Source organism: Cryptomeria japonica, chromosome 11 (genome assembly GCF_030272615.1).
Source record: "Cryptomeria japonica chromosome 11, Sugi_1.0, whole genome shotgun sequence".
Lineage (NCBI taxonomy): Eukaryota > Viridiplantae > Streptophyta > Pinopsida > Cupressales > Cupressaceae > Cryptomeria > Cryptomeria japonica.
This window is the reverse complement of record NC_081415.1, coordinates 106,094,779-106,113,568: the sequence shown is the minus strand read 5'-3', so window position 1 is coordinate 106,113,568 and position 18,790 is coordinate 106,094,779.

The window sequence follows — 18,790 nt, the reverse complement described above, 5'->3', positions numbered from 1 at the left end:
TTTCATATTGCCACATCAACAGTCCATAAAATATGGACTACCATGTAGGCAGTGTAGATTTTGGTGTGATGACCATATGGCCATCAAATTTAACATAGTGGTTTTCTGATATTAGCACTATGTCAACTTTTTTTGAAAAAAACAAACCCCTCTCCATTGAGATTTCTTATTTTGGATTCCAACTTTGAAGGCTCATAACTTGGTCATTTTGAGGCCTTTTTCAGTGTAATTTTTTTTTATTTGGGATAATTTTTCATGCTCTTTGTAGTGGACTTCTCAGGCTTTCTTGAAGCTCATATGACCTCCTTTTCAGGGGTCATTTTTTTTAAGTGCTTAATTTTTTGTCTAATTTCATGTGGTGCTATCATTTTTTAACCATTTTGAGTACAAATTGCACTTTTAGAACTTGGTCATTTTTGGCCTATTTGGTACTTGTATTTTGCTTGGATCTCATCTTAGATATTGTGTATTATTAGTTTGTCTTCTACATGCTATTTGTGGCATTTGTAATCTTGAAATCAGAAGCCCACTTTTCCCTTGTTTGCAAGTGGCCCATTGTACATGCACTAAGTATAAAGTTTCAAATCATCATTTTGGGGGGGTTCTTTGATTAAGTGACTTTGGGGGGGTTTCTTGCATGATTGTGCCTCTATATATCTTGTGCTCTTTTACTTTTTTGCTATGGGTTCTCCTAAATTTCCATTTCTAACTCTACATTATTATGCGTCATAGAAAATTAAAGCATGTAGTAAGTTAATGTGAAAAGGACTCATTCATTACATAAATGGAAAAATTATAGCACCAAAAGATCCTAAAGTTGATCCTAATGATCAATTGGAATGGTTCACTAAAAATTCTATGGCTCTTGGAACTTTGAGAAAGAATGTATCAAATGACCTTATTTTTCACATTGATAAATGTATTACAATTAAAAAGGCTTGAGATATATGTTGCAAATTGTATGGTCAAGTGGATGAGATTAGGGGCTACAAGCTTGACAATGAACTAACAATGTTGGATCCATAAGATTTTGATAAAATCCAAGATTATGTCATGAAAGCAACTAAGCTAAGAGAAAAACCTAAGAATTGTGGCATTGACAAGAAGGATGCTCAATTGGTTTATGATTTATTAGACAAGCTTCCATCAGAGTATGCAACCTTTTTTACTAGGTTGACTTTAGGTGCCTCATTCACTCCACCATAACTTGATGCATTCACAAAGATGTTTATACTTGATCAAGCCAAGTTTATCAAAATGGGGATTCTCAAGTCTTCAAAATCCAAAGCTTTGGTGGTAATCAAGGGAATCAATAAATTTAGGCAAGAACCAAAATAAATCTAAGACAAAGCCACAATAAGATAGAGTGCAATTATCCTGTCCACAATAAGGCAAATTTTTATCCTTTTCTAAGAAGGAAAATACACCTAAGAAGGAGAGGACAACTTCTTCATATTGAAAGAAATTTAGTCATGATTAGCATCATTGGAACTCAAAGAATATTGATGAGTTGACAAACATAATTAAGAAGAACAACATCAATTTGTCATATGCCTATAAGAAGAAGGATTAATCTCCTTCCACTTCTTGATAGTCAAAGGGAAAAGGGAAATAATTTATTGCTAAAACAAGTTCTTCATGGAAATAGACACTTGACTCAGGTGCCTCACATCACATGGGTTCTACAAAGGAGAAATTTTCCTCATTGGATCAATCTAAGGTACCTCACATTTTCTCACATTTTCATTGGTCATGATACACAAGTGGAATTTGAAGGGAAGGGTTTGATTTCCATGGATGATGGAACTTTGGATAATGTTCTCTATGTTCCTAACTTGAATACTAACCTTCTCTCTATCTACCAAATCACCCACTATGGAAATCAAAAGAAAGTTGAGTTTACACCTGATTTAGTTGTGTTAAAATAGTTTGAGATTGATGCCTTGGTGGTAGTGGGACAAGCTAATCACAAATCAAAACTTTATCCATTCTCCCACTTTGTGCCTCAATCTCCTTCTATGGCCTTGCTCACTCATTCAAATTAAAAAAGTAAGCTATGGCATGGGTAGTTTGGACACCTCAACTACCACTATCTTCAGTAGCTAAGCACTAAGGACATGGTCACAAGTATACCTAAAATTAGTTTTTTAGAGGGTGAATGTTCATATTGTTCCATGGTCAAGCATCCTAAAGAGAAGTTTGATAAGGGGAAATCTTGGAGAGCTTTGGAAGTTCTTCAATTGGTTTATAAGAATGTAACAAGCTCATTTCCAATGCCTTCATTTATCAAGGCCAATTATGTCCTCACCTTCATTGATGAATACTCCTGCTTCACTTGGGTCTACTTTCTTGTTTACAAGAGTGAAGTGTTTGATAGATTTATAGCCTTCAAAGCTCATGTTAAGAAGCAATCAGGGAAGTTAGTCAAGATACTTTGCACAAAAAATGGAAGGGAATATGTGAACAATAGACTTGAAGAATTTTGTACTCTTGAGGGAATTGATCTTCTACACTTAGTTGCCTACACTCCATAGTAGAATGGTGTGCACAAAGGAAGAATAGAACCCTTAAGGAGATGACTAGTTGCATGATTCATGCTTGTTCTCTTGGCCCAGCATTTTGGGTAGAAGATATAGGTTGTGCCACACACATCCAAAATTGAGTTCCCCATAAGGATATGAAGAGTATATCACTCCTTTTGAGGCTTGGTGTGCTAGAAAATTGATTGTGAGATATTTTGGGTTCTTTAGGTGTCTTGCATGGGCTCACATTCCTTTGTAGAAACTCAAGACATTGGAAGCTCAAAGTAGGCCTTTCATATTTGTTGGATATACTGAGAGTGTTAAGGCATATAAACTTATGGATCCATAGACACATAAGGTATTCATTGAGAGGAGTGTTCACTTTGAGGAAATCTCTCCTATCTTAGCCTCCCATCCTCCTACTCCTTCCTCCATTATGGATAGTGATGATAGTGACTCATATGATGATTCTCCCTCAAGTCTAACTCATAGGGTCACACCTCCACAGGAGTAACTTGTAGTTGAGGAAGCTTATCCTTCATCTCCTCCTAGACCTTGTTTGGCTTGATAGATTTTTGAGTGAGTGAAAATTAGAACTCCAAACTAGAGGTCAAGCTGGAAAATTGGTGAAAATGTGAGGTAGATGGGTGGTGTGAGCAGAATCAGTATTACAATCAGGCCTTAAAGGATGAAATGCCAAAGTAAAACCTAAGTGAGGAAAAAATAGTAGATGGGTACAATATTTTAGGATGCTACATTTATCCCCCACTTTAGCAGGAGTATGAGATTAATCATACTCACAGTAAACTACAAAGGTATGCATTGATAAATTTCATCAAAATATCAAAGAGAAAAGACACACTAAGCCCCCAGGGACTTTACGATCTTACTACTCCAATATCAAAAAAAATGACATCATAATAAAGAGGATAGAGAGAGAGCACATGATTACTAGCCTAGTTAGGTTTTCTTACTATGAGTCATGAAAAAGAAAAATACCAAATTATAAAGAAAAAGGCTTAGTTTGCCAAGTAACTTGACTATCGAAACATGTCATGGTGTGTGCATAAAGTGTAACATTGAGTGAAGTGTATGCCTCCATGTTAAATTTATTTCATACACCTTATCAGGAACAATTGCTTTAAGGTAGCATGCATCCAAAAGACAAGAACATTACCACAATGAGATGCCCCCAAAGAGGACAAATCAAAGGATAATGGTCATAAAACATAAAAGAACATAAGGGATCCACTAACTCTGGGATCAATTTGCACTTATGATAAATAATGTCTATCATGAATATTTATATTTAATTTACCTCATCCCCCAAAGGTAGTGAAACTAAAAGTACAATGGAAGAAGAGAGCACGTGTCTTTCGAGTCAATATAGAAGAGACCAAAAGGGATCTCAATGCTTTGCATCATCCCCAATTAGACAACATAAGGGACAACAAATAGAATAATTGAGATACAAATAGAAGAGTGTCACAATAGATTCATCCTCTTTATTACCTTACATCAATAGAGTGACAAGGATCATCTAAAGAGAACTTAACATAGCAAAAAAACACATCATAGGGGAAGCACATTAAAAACAAGGGAGAGACGATCTATGACACAGATGAAGTTAATCAAGAAAATCATCTGCCTCTGAATCCTATTGAACATTTTTTGGGAAATATGAAGAAGATGCAAGAGGAGCTACTTAAAACACGATAGATGGAGCTACTGCAAGTTCCAAACTAGGAGCTAGGGTTAATGCTTTTTAAAAATATGAAGTTAGATCATGATTAACATCAACAAGATCTTACATATCATTAGAATCATTAGAATCAATATTGTTAGCATGAACAACATCATCAACCATTTCATCATCTAGATTAACAAAAATAGGATCTCTAATGTGAAAAGACCATAAACCATCATTTTTCATAAGCATATTTAATATTGTTGATTTAGGTTAAACTACCTCCCTAGGGTTAGGTGAAGGCTGGACAAATGGAACCAATTCAACATTTGGTGTCTTCAGGGAGGAAATGGTTTGGGAAGAAAGTTCACGAGCCTTAGAATGATATCTTCATTGGTGTTGTTGCACACAATAATTCCTTCTAGTTTTAGCTAAAGGTTGTAAAGGTTGAGGGTCAATGGAAATAGGATTCATTTTTTTCTTTAAAGGAGGAGGGATGAGAGAAGGTCTAGGTTGAGAAATAGTAGAAGCTAAGCGCTTTCCTTTGTAGGATGTAGGAGGCGAGACTGCGACATATATGGGCAAGATAGAAGGTGTGGGGAGGAGACTAGGTCTATCATGAGGAGGAAGAATAGGTCTCTAGGATATCTAGGCTTAATTAAACATAAGATCATCTCATTTTGAGGTAAAAGCATAAAGTTGTGTCACACTTCTATAAAGGAAATTACCAATTCCAATTCAACTTTTTAAATTGAATCAATAGAAAGTGAAATATAGGTTTTGAATTTTGAAATGATGTAACTAATAAAATATATTTTGTTGTGTATTTTATGTTTGTAATTTTAAAAAAAAATTAAAAAATTATTTGAATATACTTTCTTGTAAAATAAACACTATAATTTAGTTGTTGATACAATGTTAAAATTGAAGTTACATGATGCGTCACACTTTAAATAGTAATTTTTACCTTTTTTCTTTATTTTTTTGTGTATATTGATAACGTGAAAATTTAGTGCAAAAATATATTTTTAATGATTTTTTATGTATATATATTTTTCAATATAACTCTTTCCATTTGGCATCACCATTTCTATTAATTATTTATCCAAATTAAAAAATAATTATATCATCTTGACATAGACTCTTTTATCTAGTGCTTTTTTTTTCAAAAATTTTAAATAAATTTTAGTTTTTTTCCTTTACAAGATAATCAACCTTATATTTTAGAGTTGATGACCTACTTTCAATAAAAATAAAATATAAAATATTTAAAAAAATTAAAATTTTAAAAGATATATATTTCGAAAAATCCACTTATAGATCTATAAAGGGGTAGTTTTACATTTCAAAAAAAAAAAATTATTTATAAGAGAAGAAGTTGTTGAAACATTGATTTTTTCAATTTTGGTTTTTGGTAATTAGACCCAAAGTGGTATAAAATATACATTTAGTAGACAATTCCAATTGGAAAGTTGTGGCCCATATATAAGATAGCTATAATGAATCTCTATAGACCATATGTTTGACTAAAATTAATTTTAATTTAGAACTACTTAAATTCACGTGTATTGATAAGTTGGTCTAAAATGTGGCACAGTTTTGTGCTTTTACCCTTTTCCACTTTTGATAAGATAGAAAAAGGGCATCATTTTGAGGCTTGAGAGGCTCAAGTTGTCTAGGCTAAAAGTAATCAAGGGTGAAATTACCATGCTTTTCGTGAGTTGGTACATGTTATGATTAATCATTATGATAGTTCCATTATGAGGAAATTCTAAATATTTATGAATGATAGAAGTGATCTCTTTCATGGAAGAGAGCCAAGGATGTTCCAACTTCACATGAAATTGATCTAATTTAGGAGTGATAGCAAAAGTCACATCCAAGCACTTAGTACCAACTTCCACGGGGAGAGTAATAGAGCCAATAGTGGGGCAAGAGAAACCATCATACACCTTGACCATAACATCAGGTTTATCATTATTGGATATAGTTTCTACTAGGATATGTTGTCATTGATGTCAACATATTCCTGTGTTTTGGTGTTGCAAAAAAATGTTTTCATGATCGGGTGATTGCAGTGAGTTGATCTAGTTGCTTTATTTATTTTCTATGTTGAATCAACTAGAGATAATTCATTCTTTATTAATTTCATGATTCTATGCGATGATTTGATCGAGTTGAGGATTTCGGTATGGAGATTGTTTTTTAGTGTTCAATGTTGCAGTATTCTAGTGTGTTGAACATAATGTACCACTGAGAGGGGAGTGCATCAGTGGTTCCTAATTCTTTTCCAATTTAAAGCAACCTCAGAATACTGATTGTTATCTTAAGCACTAAATAATCAAACTGGTAAGACAAATGAGAATAACAAAAGAGACAATCACACAAATGCAACCCACAACACTAGATGTACGAGGAAAACCCAATATGGAAAAAACCTTGGTGAGAAAAGTTGTCGAAGACTACTACTCCAATCTAGCCTCACAAGTGAAACACTGAATTACAAAGTTTTAGGACACCAACCCAAGGAGCACCAACCCTTGCACCAAGCTCCAACTTGGTGATGTATATTGAAATACAATTTTGATATAGTTATAGCTTCTTGTTGCAAATGAGTTCTGCAACTCTTGATCAAATAGATTACTGTCAGTTGACAGTCTTCTCTTCTTTACTGGATCTCACACTACCGGTTATGGGATCACTCTCTCTGATTCTTGGCCTCTCTTCTCTCTCTCTCATAGCCTCACAACCAACTATGTCACACTAGGATGCCTTCTTCATCAATCACACCTCACCGATTAGCTCGACTGTTAGACCTTCTATAGTTTACTGGTACTCTATCACTATCGACTAAACCCTCTCACCGATTTGCTGCTTTTCTTCTTTTCTCTATCACTTGTCATTAATGGCTTTGTTTTTTCCTTCACCAAATGGGTAAGAAAATCAAATCTTCTTGCAGGATCAGTTTAGTCGCTTTGCCAGCTTGCCTTCCTCAAGCCGCAATCCTCTAGCATCCTCTATGATTTGTGTGTTCCTTATAAAAGATGACCTACTTGCAGATTTGTTACGTCGATGCACACTCTATCGATCTATGCAATACCTCCACCTAGCATGCAACTATCATTCTTTTCAAAATCCAATTTTGCTTGGATTCTTATGTTGGTTTGACATTCTTTATCGATCAAGGTTGACTATAGGTTTAATTCACCTTACTGATTTGATCAACAAACATCCTTTGTATTATGCTCACTGGTTGTCGTGCCTTTTAAACAAACAACCTTCATCCTATGTGTACCACTAGCCTTCCTTCTATCTACTTACTCTCATGTGCATTTCCATCATATGTCTTTCTCTTCTTATACTGGTCACCACTTCTTACTTATTGGTGACCTTTCCAAACCGATTGACATCAATGACAACTTAATGCCAACAATCTCCCCCTTTGGCATTGATGTCAGCTTACTACAAGACACTTCATATTGGTATATTTCTCCCCCTTTGACACAATGACAAAGGGTACTGTCCACTCCCCCTTTGATCCATACCGAGCTCCCCCTTAGACTGCTACCAGTACCGAGATGTGGTTCAAGAGTTATAGATGTTGCTATGAACTCCCCCTGAACCATATAAATCCTTCCTTTCTTAAGTACATAAGGCAATTGACACAACTCTCAACTTGTGTCTTAGGTACTCAAAAGTGCTTACCGATAATGGTTTGGTGAAAATGTCTGCTACCTTTTCTCTGGTAGGGACATAGTCCATATTTATTTCTTGTCCTTAAACCTTCTCTCTCAGAAAATGATACTTGATGGTTATATGCTTTGTCCTGGAATGCATAACCAGATTCTTTTCTATGTAGATTGCACTTGAATTATCACACTAGATGAGAATAGGATCAGTGATGTCCACCTATATGTCTTTGAGCATCTGCTTCATAAAAAGCACCTGAGAGTAGCATGTAGAAGCAGCAATGTATTCTACTTCAGCAATTGATAGAGAGACTAAGTCTTGCTTCTTGCTATGCCATGAGACCAACCGGTCACCTAGGAAGAATGCACCACTACTTGGGCTCTTTCGATCATCAATGCAACCTACCCAATCAACATCAGTGTATGCCTCCAAGATGAATTCCCCTTGTTTAGGGTACCACAATCCATAACTAACTGTTCCTTGTAGGTACCATAAGATTTTGCTTACAACATTCATATGTGACTTCTTAGGTGCATCTTGAAATATGGCCACCATGCACACTACTTGTACTATATCCGGTAAACAATAGACTACCTATCATGGATCTATACAAAGTCTGATCTACCAGTGGTGATTCATCATTATTTCTTGAGTTACTTCTGGTCACCATGGGGGTACTTACCAGTTGGCAATCCTCTAGTTGAAATTTCTTCAACATATCATTTTCAGACTTGGTTTTTGAGATAAAGATTCCCTTATCTTTCTATAATATTTGCAAACCAAGGAAGTATGTCAATTCACCAAGCATTGACATCTCAAATTTTGACTACATCTGATCAGCAGATTCTTTGCAAAGGGTATCTTTATTGCCTCCAAAAATAATGTTATCGACATACACAACAACAATAATCATGTGGTCTCCATCTTTCTTTATGCATAAATTTCTGTAAGCACTCCCATTTTTGAATCCTTGCTCCTTCAGGTATTGATCTAATCTTGAATACCATGCTCTAGGAGCTTGTTTTAAACCATATAGGACCTTCTTCAATCAGCACACAAAGGTTTCATCATCATGTAGCAGAAACCCTTCTGGTTTCTCCATCTACACTTCTTCCAAATTTTCATTTAGGAAGGTAGATTTTACATCCATCTGATATACTTTATAACCCTTGTAGGTAGAAAAGGCTAGAAACATTCTAATTGCTTCTAATCTGGCTATTGGTGCAAAAGTTTCTTGAAAATCAATGCCCTCTACTTGAGAGTATTCTTTGCACACAAGTCTATCTTTATGCCTAACAATTTTACCACCCACTTAGTGCCAATGATGTTCTTGTCTTCTGGTCTAGGGACTAATTCCCAAGTCTTGTTCTTCTCAATCTACTGTAGTTCTTCATCCATGACATCCATCCATTCTTATCTTTTGCTGGCCTCATTGAATGTTTTAGGTTCTACTTTAGTCATGAGGCATAAGTTGACTTGTTCATCATTCTGAGCTAGTCTTCTTCTAGTCTGCACACCATCACTCTTATTTCCTAGAATCTTCTCTTCTGGGTGATTCAATTGCACATACTGGTTGGGAGCCTTCTTAGATGCTTCTTCTGGTTCATTGTCTGACTAAGCTTCCTCACCTTCATCACCAAAATCATCATACCAGTTTACTTGTGATTGACTTCCTTCATGCATATCCTCATCAACTTTTACATGCACACTCTCAATGACTCTTCACTCTTTTGTTGTAGCATTTGTAGGCCTTTCTATTAGATGAGTAACCAAGGAAGGTTCCTTCATCACCCTTGGAGTCAAAATTGCCTAGACCATCCATGTCTCTCTTGATAAAGCACTTGCTTCCAAACACTTTAAAGTATTTAACTAATGGTTTCCAATCATACCATAACTCATAAGGTGTCATTCTATTCTTTGTTCTTAATTGAACCCGATTCAAAGTATATGTATAATTATGAACAACTTCCTTCCAATATGTATCTGGCAAACTAGCCTCATTTAACATGGTTATGGCCATCTCTTTGACTGTCCCATTCTTCCTTTCTACCAGACCATTTTGTTGTGGTGTCCTAGGGGCTGAGTATTGCCTTCTAATTCCATTTTTTTTACAATAATATTCAAATTCATTTGATGTGAACTCTCCACCCCGGTTTGATCTTAGGTATTTTAGCTTGCACCCACTTTCCTTCTCCACCATCTTCCTAAAGATCTTGAATTTGTCAAATCCTTGTGACTTATCTTGCAGGAAAGTGACCTAATTTATTCTTGAATAATCATCAATAAAGAGCATAAAATATCTTTCACTGCCAAGTGCTCTTGTCCTATTTGGACCAAAAAGATTTGTATGCACAATTTCAAGTGGTCTTGAGGTGTTGTGCTCTTTTGTCTTGAAGCTCACCTTCATCTACTTCCCTTTTACAAATTCATCATAAAATGTACTTACCAATTTGATGATGGGTTGAATATTCCTCACACGCCCATTTCTTCTTACTGCAACTAAGTTATCATAGTTTATGTGGCCTAATCTTTGGTGCCATAGCCTGCTTTCATCAACGTGTCCTATCATACATTGGGACTCATAACATTCCTTCATATTGTAAACATTGTCATTTGTTGTCTTTCCTTCTTCCACAACTTGATCGGTACTCTCTTTCTTTATCTAGCAACCGGTTGAGTCAAAGGTGAATTTATAACCTTTGTCACACATTTGACTCACACTAAGCAGATTGTACTTTAAGCCTTCCACATAATATACATCGTGTGCCTTCAATTTTCCATCAATATTTAGAGAAATTTTCCCTTTATTTTGATTGATGAGTTGTCTCCAAGTCTTACTGAACCACCATTCCAGTCTTCAAGTTTGATAAATTTATTTTTATCACCTGTCATGTGGTTGGAACAACCACTATCTACAACCAATAGATTTTTTTTTAAGCATGTAAGGAAGTCTCCACTATCAGACTTGATTCTACCTTGTCCTTTTCTTTCTCAATCCATATCGGTTTGGTTTCCTTCTTCTTGTCAGTTGCTATTTTGTGCTCCGGTTCAACTATAGGTTCTTGATCAGGATTTGTCTTCTTCTACTTGATATTCCTGGTTTTACAAAAAATTTCTATATATCCAAACTCTTGACAATTATAGCATTTCACATTTTCATTTAAAGATGAATCCTTAAAATTATTGTAGGGTACTCGTTTATTCTTCCTACATTCAAAACTCCTATGACCATATCCATTGCACTTATAACAGACAACATTCATATCCCAAAGTGCATTAAAAGGATTTCTACTTTCATAACTCATAGAGGGCTTATTGGTTAATCTATAGTAAGCTATTTTATGCCCAAATTTGTTACAATGGTAACAGTAACCATTAAAGTTTGAAACATTTTGGCTAGGTTGCCTTGGTCCTGCAAAAGACTGCCTCATCGGAGGTCTTCCCTTCATGTTGTTGACTCTGGTAAATCCTTCATGGTCAACTCTTACATTTCTCCTTGGATCTACATGTCGGTACAATGAGTGTGGCCTCTAGTTCATTTCTTGTGTATACTGGTTTGGGTGGCGATTTTTAACAGCATCTACATATGTATTTTTACCGGTATCCTTGATTACAATGAATGTCTTCTTCTCTTCATCTTCATTTAAAGAAGTGAACTGTATCTCCTTATCACATGTGTCTTTGTTGTTTGAACTTTGACCTTGTTCAAAACCTAGGCCACCTGTATCTTTGGATTGCTTCTATTTTCTCAACATCTTGTCTAAAGCTTTGGTGTTGCCTTCATTTTTGCTTCTCACTTTTATATCTTCCTTACTATATTTAGGTTCCTTTCTGAGCTTCACTATCGCTACTTCCACATCTTGATAATCCTTTTCCTACTTCATTAGATCAAAGTATGTAACTTCACATATCCTTTTGGCTTCGTCCAACTGTAGTTTCAAGTCAGATATAACTTAACTGGACTCATCTAGGAATTTCTTCAAGAGACCTTGTTCATCTACTGCAACAAGCTTGAATTTCTTTAGTTCTTTTATTTTTTTACTCAGTTCCTTGAGAGAACTTATAAGCTCACCTTCTAGATCCACTTCAGCATCCATATCTTCTTCTTCCTCATCTTCTCCAACTAGTTCATCAGGTGCCATAAAGAGATTAACTTTTTTGTCATTCTTATGGTAGTCATCTTCTAATGCACTTTCTTCATTTGTGGCATCATCCTCAATAGTATAGAGGTTGTTCTACTTCCAATAGCCTCTTCTTCCTTTTTGATAGATATTTATTTATTTATCTTTACCAATAGATCTGCTAAAACCTCTTGACTCATCTCCACCAGTTTCATTATAAGGACATTTTGCAGCAAAGTGTCCAACTTTACCATAGTTAAAAAAAATTTGTGGTATCTTTCCTTTATACTTGTCAGATCCTCTTTTAAGCTTTCTGACAAATTTTTCTACCTCTGCATTATAGTCTTCACTACATCCTTTATCAGAAACTACTTCTTTTCCCTTCTGGGCGGTGTTGAATGCCGCCTTTTTCCTTAAGGATGCATCACTGGTTGTTCTCATTTCATAGGTTTTTAGTGACCCAAAAAGATCATCCATTGTAAAGATCTTCAGATCCTTGGCTTCTTCTATGGCATAAACCTTTGTATCATACTTAGGTGTAAGAGACCTATGTACCTTCTTCACAAGGATCTCATCTACAATTTCTTCCCCAAGTCCTTTGATGGTATTCATAGTTTCATCAAATATGTGAAGGTAGCGTACAATGTTTTCATCATCCTTCATCTTGATGCCTTCAAGTTGGCCCCTTTGTTCTTGCAGCTTGGCCTCTTTGAATTTTGCATCTCCTTCAAATAACCTCTGCATTTATTTGAAGTCTCCTTAGCAAATGCACAGTGCATGACCTTGACAAACTCATTATTAGACAACCCACTCAAGATAGCATGTTTGGCCTTTGCATTGTTCTCATAATCCTTCTTGGCATCCAGATCAGTGGGAGGAACACTAGGAACAACATACCCATTCTTGACAGACATCCACACATCAAAACCAAGGGAGTAAATATAGGTCTCCATTCTTCTTCTCCTAAAGGGATAGTTGGATCCATCAAACATGGGGGCTTTGGAGGAAGCAGACTCATTTCTTGCAATTATGTTCTAAGTCCAGAATCTACCCAAGGTTTTTAAATAACCATGAACCTAGGCTCCGATACCAATTGTTGAACACAATGTACCACTGAGAGGGGGGTGAATGAGTGGTTCCTAATTCTTTTCCCTTTTAAAGAAACCTCAGAATACCAATTGTTATCCTAAGCACTAAACAATCAAATCGATAAGACAAATGAGAATACCAAGAGACAACCACAAAAATGCAACCCACAACACTAGATGTATGAGGAAAACCCAATATGGGAAAAACCTCGGTGAGAAAAGTTGTTGGAGACTACTACTCCAATCCAGCCTCACAAGTGAAACACCAAATTACAAATATTTAGGGCACCAACCCTTGCACCAAGCTCCAACCTGGTGATGTATATTGAAATATAATTTCGATATAGTTATAGCTTCTTGTTGCAAATGAGTATTGCAACTCTTGATCAAATAGATTACTATCAGTTGACAGTCTTCTCTTCTTTACTGGATCTCAATTACCGGTTATGGGATCACTCTCTCTGATTCTTGACCTATCTTCTCTCTCTCTCTCACACAGCCTCACAACCAACTGTGTCACACTAGGATGCTTTCTTGATCAATCATACCTCACCGGTTAGCTCAACTGTTAGACCTGCTATAGTTTACTAGGACTCTATCACTATCGGTTAAACCCTCTCACCAGTTTTCTTTTTAACACACTCTCTAACTTTCTTAGAATAAATTTCAAGGGAGATGATCCTTCTCTCCACTCAAGATCTATTCACCCTTCTTCTTTTCCTAAAGTGTCAATCTTTTCTATTTTGAGCTCATCTATTTATCATCGTGGATTCCCACCAAGAACGCTTTCAATCACTATTGTGTTAGGTTTTACCTTCTCCAACTTGATCCAAATCTGATTTGATTTGATCTTCTTTTCCAGGGATAAGATATTCATGACATCGATCAATCACCAGAAAAGCTTTGCATTCCAATGTGCATTTTCTAAATCTAGAGGTCTACACCATGCTTTTTTGTTTTTCTCTGCCATTCATCATTAATGGATTTGTTGTTTTCTTCACCAAATGGGTACGGAGATCAAATCTTCTTGCAGGATCAGTTCAACCGCTTTGCCAACTTTCCTTCCTCAAGCCGCAATCTTATGGCATCCTCCATGATTTGCGGGTTCCTCTTAAAAGTCAACCTGCTTGCAGGTTTGTTAAATTGATGCACACTCCATCAACTTATGCAATACCTCCACCTGGAATGCAGCTGTCTGCTTCTCGACATCCACCTTTGCTTGGATTCTTATGTTAGTTTTACATTCCGTGTCGACCAAGGTTGACTGATGGTTTAGTTCACCTTACCGATTTGATCAACAAACATCCTCTATATTCTTCTCACCAGTTGTTGTTCCTTTTAAATAAACAACCTTCATCTCATGTGTACCAGTAGCCTTGCTTTTGTCTACTTACTCTCATGTGTATTGCCATCATATGTCTTTATCTTCTTATATTGGTCACCACTTCTAACTTACCGATGACTTTGCCAAACCGGTTGACATCAATGACAAATTAATACCAATAATGCCAACATAGTGTTTGTTTCATTGTGCTCTGGTATTATTATATCTTGTGTTACAGATTTGGGTGTGTGTTTTGGATGTTTGTGTGTATCTTCATTTTAGATGGTTCATTATTTTATGCTCTAAAGTCTATCTTTCTTATCCGATTTACTGCTAATAAGTGTTCTTGTGTGTTAGCATGTTGATCAATGAAGATTTTAATAAGTGGTGTTGGTGCAGCTATTGCAGATGGTTCTAATGTTCTTGTTGGTGTTTCCTAATCATGTCCTATTTGTTTTGGTGGTCCACATTGATCGTTGTGCAAGTTATTGAAGTTCTTATGCGTCTGATGATATTCTTCATGTCATGTAGTATTTTTGATGGTGTAACATATTGCGGTTGATATTGGCAAAATTTATGGTGGTGGTGCATGTTTGGAGAGTTGATTTAGGTCCATGCTATGTTTTCTATGATATTGTATTAGTCAGACAACTGAGAGGGGGGGGATGAATCAGTTGTCACAGATTATCAGAAGCATTTAGCAATTTAAACTTTAATATCGGAACCCAAAACATTAATACTGAAATAGGAGATAAACCAATTAAGCATAAACAATAATCATAGAATAAATACCATCCACATGACACCAAGATTTGTATGTGGAAAACCCGGTAAAGGAAAAAACCATGGTGGGAAGCCTACCCATAGTTAGATAATACTTATGTAGTAAGTATGTGAATTACAATGAAGGGGCTGCACTTGCAGGAAGGCCAATTGCCTAGAGAATACTGCTCATCACAAAAGGAGCCTCATTGACTACATATAAATCTAGACTACAATCCAAACAAGTGTTGAACTACAAAAGATAGCATCTCCTATGTCAGAGTACAGTTCCAGTTAAGCTCAATAACAGAGGACTAAATTCTCTTACATAAACCCAATTTGATCTTCAATGATCGACCAAATCCTCTACCTAAATAATATTACATTATTCGCACATTACATTCCTTGACCATGACCTCTTAAATTAACCATGGTGATCTATAATGAGATCTTACACCTTATTTATACAAACCCTCGACCATAAATAATAAGGTCAGCCACCAGATAATAAACCAATTATATAATTACAAACCATGTCGGCCTTAAACCAAAATAAATAATATCAACACATAAGACATCCCAAAAATACAACATAGGTCCTATCCACACGTTACATTAATGTCGGTCCATAACCTAGATCAATCGGGACCAAGTATAGGTCCACACGCTTCAGCAACGATCTGTAAATGCCAAGTCTCAAACATGATCACCAACAACATCCTGAAACTCAATCATAAGTTGCACCAACACCACTTATGCAATTCATCAAAGATCTCCACCAAAAGTTCTGCTAATGAAACCCTTGTCGGAACCAGAAACCAATCTTCTAAGCAAGTAGGATAGCATCCATTCACTATACCAAAACCAACTAAACAAATATGAGTATAAGTATCATGAACATGCCAATTCTGTCACCAGATTATACTGAAGTCTACCGGATCATGCCAGATCCAAGTTAACTAGAAACCACTCAGCCTATCAGGACCAGAAGGGTGCTGGTAAAGCATCCAAACATCTAGTATTGATATCAATAATAAAACATCAATGCAACACATAATCAATTCCACCAAATGGCCAACAATCTCCCCCTTTGGCATTGATGGCAACACTAGATGTGAAAAACATCTAAGTACCAAGAAATGCCAAACAAGTCTCCCCTTGTGGAAGACAACCAACAATCAACTGCATATAGCTCTGAATATCAATATCTCTCCCCCTTTTATATTTACTTTTTCAAGTCACTATCTCTCCCCCTTTGACATCAATGCCAAAAATTTGACAAAAATATCAAAGCAAAAACATAAGCCTCTAAATCTCAAAGTTGACTACTCCCTCTAACCAGTAGCATCCCACATTAGTGCCAGAATGAATAGTATCTCTGATAATGCATGTTGGATTGATGTCAAACTGCATCAATCAAGTCTCTATTGGAGGGTCAGAAACCCTCAATATGTCTCTCAGGTACTCAAATGCTTCCTTGGATAAAGGTTTAGTAAAAATATCTACAATAAGTTCTTTATTGTTCACATAAACCAGTCTAACTTCATTTTCTTCCACCTTCTCCTTCAAAAAGTTATACTTGATAGATATGTGCTTTGTCTTAGAATGAAATGTCGGATTCTTTGATATATCAATAATAACAGAGTTATCATAGTGAATAACTACCGGTGCATCACAATCCACCTTTATATCCTTCAACATTTGCTTCATCCATAAAACTTGTGTACAGTTAGTAGCAGTAACAACATACTCAACTTTAGCTATAGATAAAGAAGTATATGACTGTTTCTTGTTGATCTATGAAACCAACTTCTTTCCAAGAAATAAAGCTCCAATGAAAGTACTTTTCCGGTCATCAACATCTCCAGCCCAATCAACATCTGTATATGCACATAAAGTAAAGTTATCATCCTTAGGGTACCATAAGCCATATTCTGATGTACCTTGCAAGTATCTAAAAATCCTTTTCACTACCATCTCATGATTTTGTCTAGGATCACTCTAAAATATTGAAACAGTACAAACAACATTCATAATGTCAGGCCTAGTCTAATTCAAATAAAGTAAACATCTAATCATAGATTTGTATCTTGTAGGATTTACCGGTGTAGAAACATCTTTTCTTGTCAATTTCTCACTTGTAACCATAGGTGTACTTACCGGTTTAGAATCTCCCATACCAAATTTCTTCAACAATTCCTTATTATATTTAGTTTCATAGATAAAAATGTCTTTATCAGTCAGAGTAATCTACAAACCTAAGAAAAATTTCATCTCACCAATCATAGACATCTCAAATTCTTTCTCCATATTCTTAGAAAATTCTATGCATAATTTATCTTCACCTCCAAAAATAATGTCATCAACAAATACTTCAACAATTAGTTCATTATCATCAATGATTTTAGAATATAAATTACTATCAGCACTTCCCTTAGTAAAACCAAGCTTCAAAAGATATTTATCCAACCTTGCATACCAAGCTCTAGGTGCTTGTTTCAATCCATATAAAGCTTTCCTTAAATTGCAAACCATATCTGTATCATCTGATAGAGAAAAACCATCAAGTTGCTCAATATAAACTTCCTCATCAAGATTCCCAGTCAAGAATGCACATTTAACATCCATTTGATAAACCTTGTAGTTTTTATAAGCATCATAGGCAATAAATAATCTTACAACTTCAATCATAGCTACCGGTGCAAAAGTCTCTCCATAATCAATTCCTTCCTTCTGAGAATATCCTTTACAAACCAATCTAGCCTTATTCCTTATAACTTGACCATCCTCATTCAATTTATTCCTAAAAACCCATTAAGTTCCAGTAACATTTTTATTTTTAGGTTGGGGAACCAAAGTCCATGTGTTATTTTTATCAATTTGATCTAATTCTTCTTCCATAGATTTTAACCAAAATTTATCTTTACATGTCTTAATTACTAATATCAGTTCAACTTGTGAAATTAAACATACCTCATTAGTTGCTAGTCTTCTTCTTGTCATCACTCCATTGCTCTTATCCCCATTGATTTGATCTTCAAAATGATTCAATCTCACATACCTAGGAGTCTTCTGATTCTTTGTTCCTCTTCCTTGTTCTTCAGTTATTGTAGAATTCTCTGATGTTTCTGAAGTAACTGGTTCAACTCTATGTTCCGGTAAAGGTTCTACCCATTCAGATATAATCATTTCACTATCTGTTCCTTCTTATAAATTTTGATTTGACTTTTGTTCAGCTCATCTACTTTAACTTTAGCACTCTCCATAATTCTCTGCAATCTCTTGTTATAACATCATCCGAACTGCCATGTGTTTCACCATACCATGCATTTTATCAACACTGCCACCTTTTCAAACAGACCGATCCTAAAATCTAGTTGGAGCCACGCGTCCCAATGGCTAATCACTTTTTAAAATAGTCATGCCTCCAACTATATCACCAGCTAACCCACCACATCAGAGCCAACTCCTTTTCGCTGCTTCGTGAAGAGTATATTTTGTGTTACTTTGGGCTACGAAACAACTTGCACCATTGGATATTCTCAGAGATACACTTTCTTTAAATTGCAAGCCATCCTTTCACTGGGCCCACTACC